The sequence below is a fragment of the Pollicipes pollicipes genome, unplaced genomic scaffold (genome assembly GCF_011947565.3).
Source record: "Pollicipes pollicipes isolate AB1234 unplaced genomic scaffold, Ppol_2.1 Scaffold_4002;HRSCAF=4701_pilon_pilon_pilon, whole genome shotgun sequence".
Classification (NCBI taxonomy): domain Eukaryota; kingdom Metazoa; phylum Arthropoda; class Thecostraca; order Pollicipedomorpha; family Pollicipedidae; genus Pollicipes; species Pollicipes pollicipes.
Genome location: NW_023596420.1, coordinates 6,690,376 through 6,699,908, shown reverse-complemented (window position 1 = coordinate 6,699,908; position 9,533 = coordinate 6,690,376). Strand labels below are relative to the sequence as shown.

At 53.9% G+C, this 9,533-nt stretch overlaps 1 long non-coding RNA gene across 1 annotated transcript; it reads right to left on the bottom strand.

The window, feature by feature from the left end:
- Window positions 1–4,080: 4,080 nt before the first annotated feature.
- Window positions 4,081–7,213, bottom strand: LOC119093853 (uncharacterized). The gene is made up of 3 exons (XR_005093688.1): window positions 7,166–7,213; window positions 5,407–5,465; window positions 4,081–4,273 (listed from the first exon to the last, which is right to left on the bottom strand). It is a non-coding gene; the product is annotated as an uncharacterized LOC119093853 (long non-coding RNA).
- Between the last annotated feature and the right edge of the window lie 2,320 nt (window positions 7,214–9,533).

Below are 9,533 nucleotides of genomic sequence, written 5' to 3'. Positions count from 1 at the left end.
TTTTTTCGTATCACGAATTTCCTTCTGGGAGGGGGAAACTTGGTAGCCTGAGATACGTGAATCCACTGGGCCAATTTTATCGTTCGAAAGCTCGAGACGACGGCTGAGAAGTAAACTCAATTTGACCGACGAGAGTTGTAAAAACAACTGTCAATGGCACACCTGAGATCAATCAAACAAGTGAGATGAAAAAGGATGTTGCAGTGTGCAGATGCTGTGAGTAGCGGATTTAAACAAGCTGCATAGCAAATGGATCAAACGCCCATACAGAAGGTTGCGCGAGACACATGAGCTATTCTTGTGTCAGTGAGGGTCAAGCTGCATAGCAAATGGATCAAACGCCCATACAGAAGGTTGCGCGAGACACATGAGCTATTCTTGAGTCAGTGAGGGTCAAGCTGCATAGCAAATGGATCAAACGCCCATACAGAAGGTTGCGCGAGACACATGAGCTATTCTTGTGTCAGTGAGGGTCAAGCTGCATAGCAAATGGATCAAACGCCCATACAGAAGGTTGCGCGAGACACATGAGCTATTCTTGTGTCAGTGAGCGATGTAGGGATGTGCTGTCAGAGGGTCAATTTTACGTTGATCGAGACCCCTCAGTTTATTCTGCTTATTTTTGACAGGGATAGCGACATGTACTAGGCGCAGTCACAAATAGGCATGACATAAATATAAAAAAACAATTATGAAATGGGTTCGAAACGTCGGCACGGACTAATGCATGCTTAGAAACGGGATAAACACAAAAGTTATCAGACTTTTATTATTGCATATCATGGCGATGTTGGCTAATATTTATTATATTATTGTTATTATTATTACCAACTATTTCATTCTGATGCTAACAAAACTACGACGACAAGTAATCTTGTTTGTACAAGCGGAATGACTTAAAGAACGCAGCGGTCAGTTACTTTTGCCAGCGCCTGTAGATGAATATGCTAAATAAGAGCCATGGTTACACATATCCTGTTATTTGGTGAAAATGTTTTGAGGCAGTGTGCCCGAGTCAGACACCGGAAAGAATGTACGGATATCTCTTTTTACCATACCGGTCGTTACCGGCCGGCATTTACCATACTCCCATTACATTTTCAGTTTTATGCAAAACCATGCTGTAGTGACGAGGAGGTAGTCGTAAGCAGACACAACACTAGCCATAACGTGGCATTGAACCATTCGCATTCCTCCATCCTAAACTGTCTAGCATCGCCTTATTCATGCGTATATACACCTCCGACGTATCATCCTTGGGTGTGTTTCAGATATCATACTAGATATCATGCTACCGTATCATATCATGCTACCCTGCTATCATATCAGATATCATACTACGTCCAGTCAAAAAGGACAAGGCCGTGGCCATATTTCTCAACGAATGAATTAAGAATAAATGTTCGCTGCAGCCTTCTCACCTCAACATAACGGTCCTGCGTCGCCTCTCCAACGATTTTTCTGCTCGTGTATATGATACGTCACTTGCATGCATTTGATAATCGGAAGCTTTCTAAAACCTGTACTTGTGAGACTATCTTGTTTGCGTTCGTCGAGTGGTATAGCTTATTGGGACAGCCGAGTGCCTAAACGCCTCTCACTATTACTCCTGAATCCACAATCGGCAGTTCGCACTACCTAAACGCGATCAACCTTGATGCGAAAGACCATGTCATAACTCGCTTCAGTAAAACATAGGCTGGGTTTAGCTAAAGAACTGTCGACGACTTATTCATCCCGAACAGATCGTAATCCATCCTGCCGCCTGCCACAAAGCCATTCCTAGAGCCGTCTGCTGGTGATGGACGGGGCTCAAATTTTGAAAGGCCACGTGGACTTGACATTTACAAAGTGCCACAACGCTAGGCTCTCGCCAGCCCTGGCTCTAGCGGTTTAAAACGCAGCTGCAGGAAACCACAGCTGGGCCGATACGGCGCGTGGAGCCAAGGCCAACGTTGGGTCTGCGAGACATGACCTGCGCCGCGCTGCTTGGCCAGCGTCAGGTCATCGGCTGCTCGGGAGCAAGCCTTAGCAGGGACGCGTGCGCTGGGAGCCACCGCTCAGCCCGAGCGCCGCTTTGCTGGAGTCTATCAGACGTCTGGACCGGGTCGGCAATGCATCAGTGGGGCAGTGTGTCTGGTCTCGGCTGGCGTTTCATGGGTCATCGGAGAGAAGACGGATGTGACTGCCCCAACCCGCAATGTTCCATGACGTGAGTGATGTCTTTACCACGGAGTTCTTGGAAACCGTTTTGGGCTAGGGGTAGCCTGGTGATTGGACACGGTCGGCGCGAACACTCTAAGCTTGATTAGTTTCCTGTGCGAAGCAAGCACCGGAAAACGACGCCTTAGAGCTGACCCGAATTTGTAAAAGTGGTCACGCACAAACGCTGCGGGTAACAACGGAGACTTCCTGCAAATCCGGCGGATTTTCACTGTGCGCACAATCTGGCGAGAATATCGTGAGCCGACTTGAAACACTCGCAACAGAGTAACAGCCGGCGAACCCGAGCGTTGGCTCGTTCAGATGCAGGTCTGCCCGACTGGAGGTCTGCTCCACCGCAGGTTTAGCGGACTGTGGGTTTACCCAACAACAGGCTCTGCCGACTGTAGGTCTGTTCCACTGCAGGTTTAGCAGACTGTGGGTTTACCCAACAACAGGCTCTCCCGACTGCATGTCTGCTCCATTGCAGGTTTAGCAGACTGTGGGTTCACCCAACAGCAGGGTCTCCCAACTGTAGGTCTGCTCAACTGCAAGTTCAACAGACTGTGGGTTTACCCTACAACAGGCTCTCCCGACCGTTCGCTTGCCCACCAAATGTCTGCTCTGCCGTTGGATAGGTTTTCTGACTGTTGGTTATCCATCTGTAGTTCTGCCTGGCTGCAGGATTTCCCAACTCTTTGTTTGGGGGACTGTTATTTCGACCAACAGTAGGTTTGCCCGATTTATGGTTCGTCCGAGGTCAGATCTGCCGGACCGTTGCTTTGCCCCTGATGTAGATCTGTCCGTTTACCATTTCGTCGAACTGTGTGTCCACATGACTGTTACCTTTTCGTAGTGCAGCACGTATACTTGACTGTCAGATTGTCCAACTAGAGGCTTACCCAACTGTTGGCTTGTCCAACTGCAAACAAGACAAGCTTGCAGCCTGCGGGCTGCCCGACGGTCGGTGTGTTCGACCGTAGGCATATCCTGCTCTTGTTTTGCTCGGCTGTTTTTCCGACTATATGCCAGGATGAGCGGTAGTTTCTCTGACCAGAGGGCCGCTCGACTATTTTTTTTTTGTCTGACTGCTAGTCTTCACCGCCCTTTGATTGTTTGTCCCACTGTAGTTTTGGTCTCCTGTTAGTTTACCTGGCCGAGGTCCGTCTGTCAGCTGGTCTGACTGTAGGTTCGCCCGTCTGTGAACATCCGACTGTAGGCCTGCAAGACTGTTCGCACTTCCACCTATGGGTTTTCCCTACCGCTATCCTGATCGTCTGTCGAGGACTGGCCGACTGTGAGTTTGTCCTACAGGTGCGCCTGGCTTTCAGCTGGGCAGGGTGTGGGTTTGTCCGTCTGTTGGTTTGTCCACCTGTGAGTCTGCCCGACTGCGACCTTGTTCGATCGTAGATCTGCCCGACCGCTAACTTGCCCGCCCGTGGGTCTGTCCATTACAGGCAGATGTCTGCATGGGACAACTTTACGGTCATCTGGACAGCTCATTTTGCCCATGCTGAGAGATGGACAAAACCTACCCTCTAAAAATGTTGGAAGTCAACGGTAAGCCTATGGTTATGCAACTAATGCAAGCTATCACTATGGCTGCGGCCATAACTTTGTAACCCCCCCCCCCCCCCCCTAAACAAACACCAGTCCTCAGCGCTGACCTGAGCATATGCTACACGCGCGTGCTCATAAACACGCGGTAGCACTCATCGGCCGGGCTGGGTGATTACGCCGTACCACTCACCGGCCGAACTGGGTGAGCTCCTCCGCATCACTTACCGGCCGGGCTGGGTGATCCGCCGTACCACTCACCGGCCGAACTGGGTGAGCTCCTCCGCATCACTCACCGGCCGGGCTGGGTGAGCTCCTCCATACCACTCACCGGCCGAACTGGGTGAGCTCCTCCGTATCCCTTACCGGCCCGGCTGCGTGAGCTACTCCGCATCACTCACCGGCCGGGCTGGGTGAGCTCCTCCGCCTCGGAGCCCTCGGTGAACCGGACCATGTGACTCGTCTTCTTAGGCGAAGTGACCATCTTAACCCGCAGGTCACGCTGGTGTTTCACCTGAGGCGAGATGTCATGTCCCGTTAGAAGGGCTCCGCTGCTGAACGCTGCCTGTTGGGGGGCCAGCGGGCGACCAGCAGCGGCTATCGAGTGCATGATCATCGTGACCTTGGTCACGATCACCAGCTGTTTTGCACCGCAGTCATGGCCATCGTTGAGGAAACCGGTCCGGTTTGACCTCTTCAGCAGTGTTTTGGATTTGTTCTTTCCAGCTACCCTCATGTGATAGGCATCCATTTTCCCTCATGGCGGGCGCGACCCTGGATCCCGCATTCATGCATGGGGACGTCGCAGTATGCAGGCGCATTATACCCACTGCACTAATCACAGCAGAGCCAGAGTACTCAAACATTGAATGTAGCAATACAACATCAGGGGCGCTGTACCATGTGTGGTGTGGAACTTATAACGCCTCTGCCTGCTTCATGTGATATCTCACCGCTTCGGCTCGCCCGAACAAAACGCATCATGTCGCCAGGGGTGGCAAAGCAGGGGGGGGGGGGGGTCAGAGAGAGAAGGGCCATGTTTTTCCCTCCAAATTTTTGGGAGGCCATTTTCCCAAATTAGACCCATTGCAGCTCCCCGTAGAATGTCCAAATTCAGATACGGAGGTCCCTCATAACTGAGATTGGGAGTATTAAGGCAGGCCCAGAAGACCCTTTGTTACATCAGCAGACCCGTATTCTGAGCCATATGGTTACCTTTGTGAATACGTTAGCCAATGTTATAGATAATGAAGACTAACTTCGTGTCAAGGAGGCCCATTTTCTGGCTCGGGAGGCCCTTTTCCGGAAGGAGAAGTCCTGTTGTCATTTGGTGAGACCCTTTGATGGCTAATTATAATATGTTGACTTTTATTAATACTTACATAACATTAATCATAATGTTGACTTTTAAATACACTAGCAGTTTGATACGGGGCACATACCTTCGGTACCTCTCCCCGTGGAATGCGACACTGCGCGTGAGGCTCCCGTACGCGGAGGCCCCATTTTGTCTAGGACGCCTGCTGAGAAATCCTGCCCCCAACCCAGAATCCCTGGCGCCGCCCCTGCGAGTCGCCTCTGCGCGTGATCCGCACCTCACGCGCTCCCCGTTACGACCGGGGAAACTGTCCGCCGACGGTGACTCACCTTCTTGACGCACTTGGTGCAGTCCATGGCTTCGTCCGGCGTCTGCCCGAGCGCCCGCTCTGGAGCGAGGACGCACCGTCAGCGGAATGAGCTCACGAACTTCCAGGCGCACGCCTCACAAAGAAAACAAGAACTACAGCAGCGTACGCTCACACGGACGCATTGCGATCTTGCTCGTCAAGGCTGGTGTTGCCCCAAGCCACGTCCTGTGAAGCTCGGGATGTCCGGCGCGAGCCGAGCAGGTGGGGTTTCCCGATCCCGTGCCCGCATACGGTGCGCTTGCACCGAGCAGCCTCCAGCCGGGCCCTTTGTTCCAGCCGGCGCAGCTGACGGCACAGCTGGGCGGCCGGCGGCCGGTCGCGGGCCGTGCTCAGATGCCTTCACCGGCGCTCGTCACGCGCGGCCGACAAAGCGCTGACACATGACGTCGTGCCCCCTCCCCCTCCCCCGCCGCCGCCGTGGGTCAGTACGAGGAGGACGTGCGTTGGACGTGAGCTGGAGTCGCCGCTGTATCGCACAGCCACCCACGCTGTCCTGACGGAGGTCTGCACTCGCGATTTCCGGCGATTCTCGCTTGACGCCGGCGGTAGCGGCTGACGTCATTCGGCCCGGAGACAGCGGTCGCGCAGGCCTAGCGGACGGGGCTGTGGCAGCGGCGCGGCCCGAGGTCCAGCACTGCGTCCAGTTGGATTGGGCTTTAGGGCGTGTGGACCAGCTGGACATGTGTATATCCTATGTATGACTTAAAGTTTAAGCAGTCTCTCCTACCAACACAAGGACTGTCTTTGAAGAAAATGCTGGATATATAACAGCGCGCGACTATAAGGTTCATCTAGAGGGTGCCGGGCTTTATGCTGGTACAGCGATCAGTGGTGCGTTGCCCCTGGGCCAAACCATTCGAAGGTGGGCTGTACTGACCCAAATTCTGGAAGGATTACGGCCAAAGTTACCAGCACAAAGTTCCAATAATGGCCACAGGCATGTTCTTCCAAAACGCCACGTGGGCCAGCATTCCTCCCATACGGAAGGAATCCCGCCACGGGCTTATTGTTAAAATATAAAATCATTTAGAGCCCAGGCCACCCCACAAGAGCACTAAGTACCGTGACTGGCCATGGTCATCGCCAGTGTGACAGGGAAACCAAAGGCCAGCATGTGACAGGGAAACCAGCCAAGCTCGGCACTTCACGTCGACGTACGCTGCACGCTTTCCCGGAACCACCACTCGCTCTGCGCGCCGAACACGGTCTGACGTGGGACGGAGAGCAGGCTTCGGTGGGCAGGTCGAAAGACCCAGCGGTGTCGTTCAGGTGGCGCGAAGCCACCACGGACCACCACCAGGCTTCAGACACATCGGGCGAACAAAGAGCGCGTGTGTCAGCTGTCACGGTCACCAGCCGCCCACGGCAGTGTCAGCGTTTGCACGGGGGCCTGCCGGCGAAGCCAGCGACCTGCGCCGCTGCAGGCCACGCTGCGCCGGCCGCCCAAACACCGCTGTCAGTCCAAACACAGCGCCCCCTGGATAATAAAGCTTGGAGGGGATTCCCGGGAATGGGTCCGTTATCTACAGCGACTCTTGCGTCAAAGTGACGGGGTGAACAATGTCACGACGAACTGCGCCGACTGAGAGGGACAGGTGACAGCGACGCCATGAAAAACGGGGCCGCGACCGCGCCGCGAACTTTGCAAACACACACCTCCGGGCCGACAAACAAAGCCTCGAGAGAGCGGTGCGCCGCGCCGAGCCGGGCCTTGTTACCTGTCGCCGCCGCCGCTGCCGCCGCCGCCGCCGCCGCTGTTCTCGCCTGGCGCGCACGGTCGTCACTGCACGGCCGGCGCCGCCGCCGTCAGCTGACCGGCATCGCCTGGGGCGCCGCCGGTGGCCGGTTCGCCTGCACCGAGCCGGGTCGATAGCGGTCCGTGCTGGCGAATACGGTACAGCTGCACCGACGGTCGGGTGCGCCTGCACCGAGGCCGCGCCACGGGGGGCGGCGCCCGAGATACATCGGGGCGGATGTGGGGACGGCGCATAGCCCAAGCGCGCGCTGGGTGTGTTATGGCAATCTACTGGATTGCAGATGAGCGCAAACGCGGGCTAGACAAAAATGGCCTGCGTGCAGATCGCGCGTTTGCGATCCGCAAACAAGGAGCTTGGTAGCAATGTTAACGCATAATGAAAACGCTAGTACGTGACCACACAAAGAACGGAGTGTGTGTTCCGAAACCGATCATGCTGCGATCGAATCTGCTCTGTTATGCCAATGCATGACGGCGAGAAGTAGGCCGGCCGGCCCAGAAGCCACCGGGATCTGGACGCCACCGGCGACAGTGGCGGCGGTTACACCCGTGTATGTAAAATTCAGGGGTGTGCATACATCGCAGCACCTGGGGCACGTGCTCCCCCCCCCCCCCAATTACCAAATTCCTGTCGTGTACTGATATCTACGTGACTGAATGCCGGCAGTTAAGAAATTTATGTGGACAAGTAAAAATGAGGTTAAAAATGTGATTTTGGCATGCGGTTGACAGGAAATCGTGCGCTTGCTAAACTCGGTTTTCAGTCCCAATATTTGAGTCGCTCCCCGTCCCCATTTCTAAACTCCTGTTTACGTTCCTGAGATCAGTTTTAAGGGTGTGATGTCACGCTTGAAAAAGGCCAATAACGCACATTTACGTGCGTAATAATGCAATGAAAAATGCGTTACCCTACTTTGAAGCGACGCAATTTCTGACCACTCCAGTCACCTGGCCAGCTGTTTCATCAACGTAAGAAGACAAACACGCAGGCCGCCCGTTGTTTGCTGAACGGACATCGGCAGCCCCTGGCGGGAGAAAGTCAACCCGTGCGTCGTCTTTGTCCGGAGAAGGGCGTTTGCCGGGCTTCAGTCGCCACATGCCACGGGCTGGCCGTAAACAAAGAGGTAATTGCTCTTGCCTCTGAACCAAACAGCCTCCGCAGTTTTTGTCAGCGTTACCTCGCGGTGCACCGTTTAAGCGTCGGCTTTGTGGGCTAGTGGTGGCGTAAGCCGGACAGATGGTGTTTGTAACACAGAAATGCGGGCGATACACCGGGCTCCGCGGCTTGGAAACAGAGCTCTCGAATGTCAAAACGGACCGTAACGTGGGCCTTGTGGTAACAACTCCAGGCTCGCAACGCCACAGGGTTCAGCTCGTGCGACCTATATCAATATTTAACGGGCGGGACCAAGACGGCGACAATGGCGAACACTGCATTCATGATTTGCATTTATGTTCGTCTGGGTCAAACTCCCAAATTAAGTGACCGCAGCGAGCGCAGTTGAACCAGTGCGTAAACAGTGTATGTATGGTTCTTATTCGGGGACCGAACTATGTGAAATGGGGCTTGTTAGCCTGCGTTACCTCAACAACGCTTAGTAAGATTTCTTCCTGGTAAGGCAACAAATGTTCTAAATTTTTCTCAAATCGATAAACAAACCTGACGTATTTCAACTTGGCCTTACATCCAACACTGTGGGGATTTCAAGAGAAGATTTCAGATCCACGGCGGTCCGTCGAGAATATCCTAACTAAGATCATGGACTCAGAGGGCTCCTTCGACCAAATTCCAGACGGTAAGTCCAAATGCCTGGAAGCTTCTTTGTCAAAAGCTAGAAATTGTTCCCGGACCCCATAAAAACCCTTAGCAAAACCTCAAAACAGGTGCTGAAACATGCAGCATGCAGATCTCAAGAGGCTCCGACCGATGCCTGCATTCCTGAGGTCTGCAGCTTAGAAGCAGGCTTCTAGCCATCACATCTGACTGGCCTTGGCCAGCACTTTTCGGCCAGGTCGAACTAAAAACATATCAAGCTTTAGGTGGACACATCCCGTCCTTCTTTCCTTACTCTCACTTTATCCTGCATCCTCGCAATGTCCCGTTTATCCGGCGCAGACTGCGAGCGCCAGCCACGAGTGGGTGTCTCTTGATAGGGCCCCATCCGAGCGCCGAGCTCATACGGCATTTATGGGTGGGTCCCTGTGCGGGCTACGTATTGGCAGATGGACTTCCAGGCGCATGACGTGCTCGCTGTCCTTCAACTCTCATACCAAGAATGTTAATCACTGACCAGAATGGCTCCTATCCAAACCAAACCAAATTACGTTGC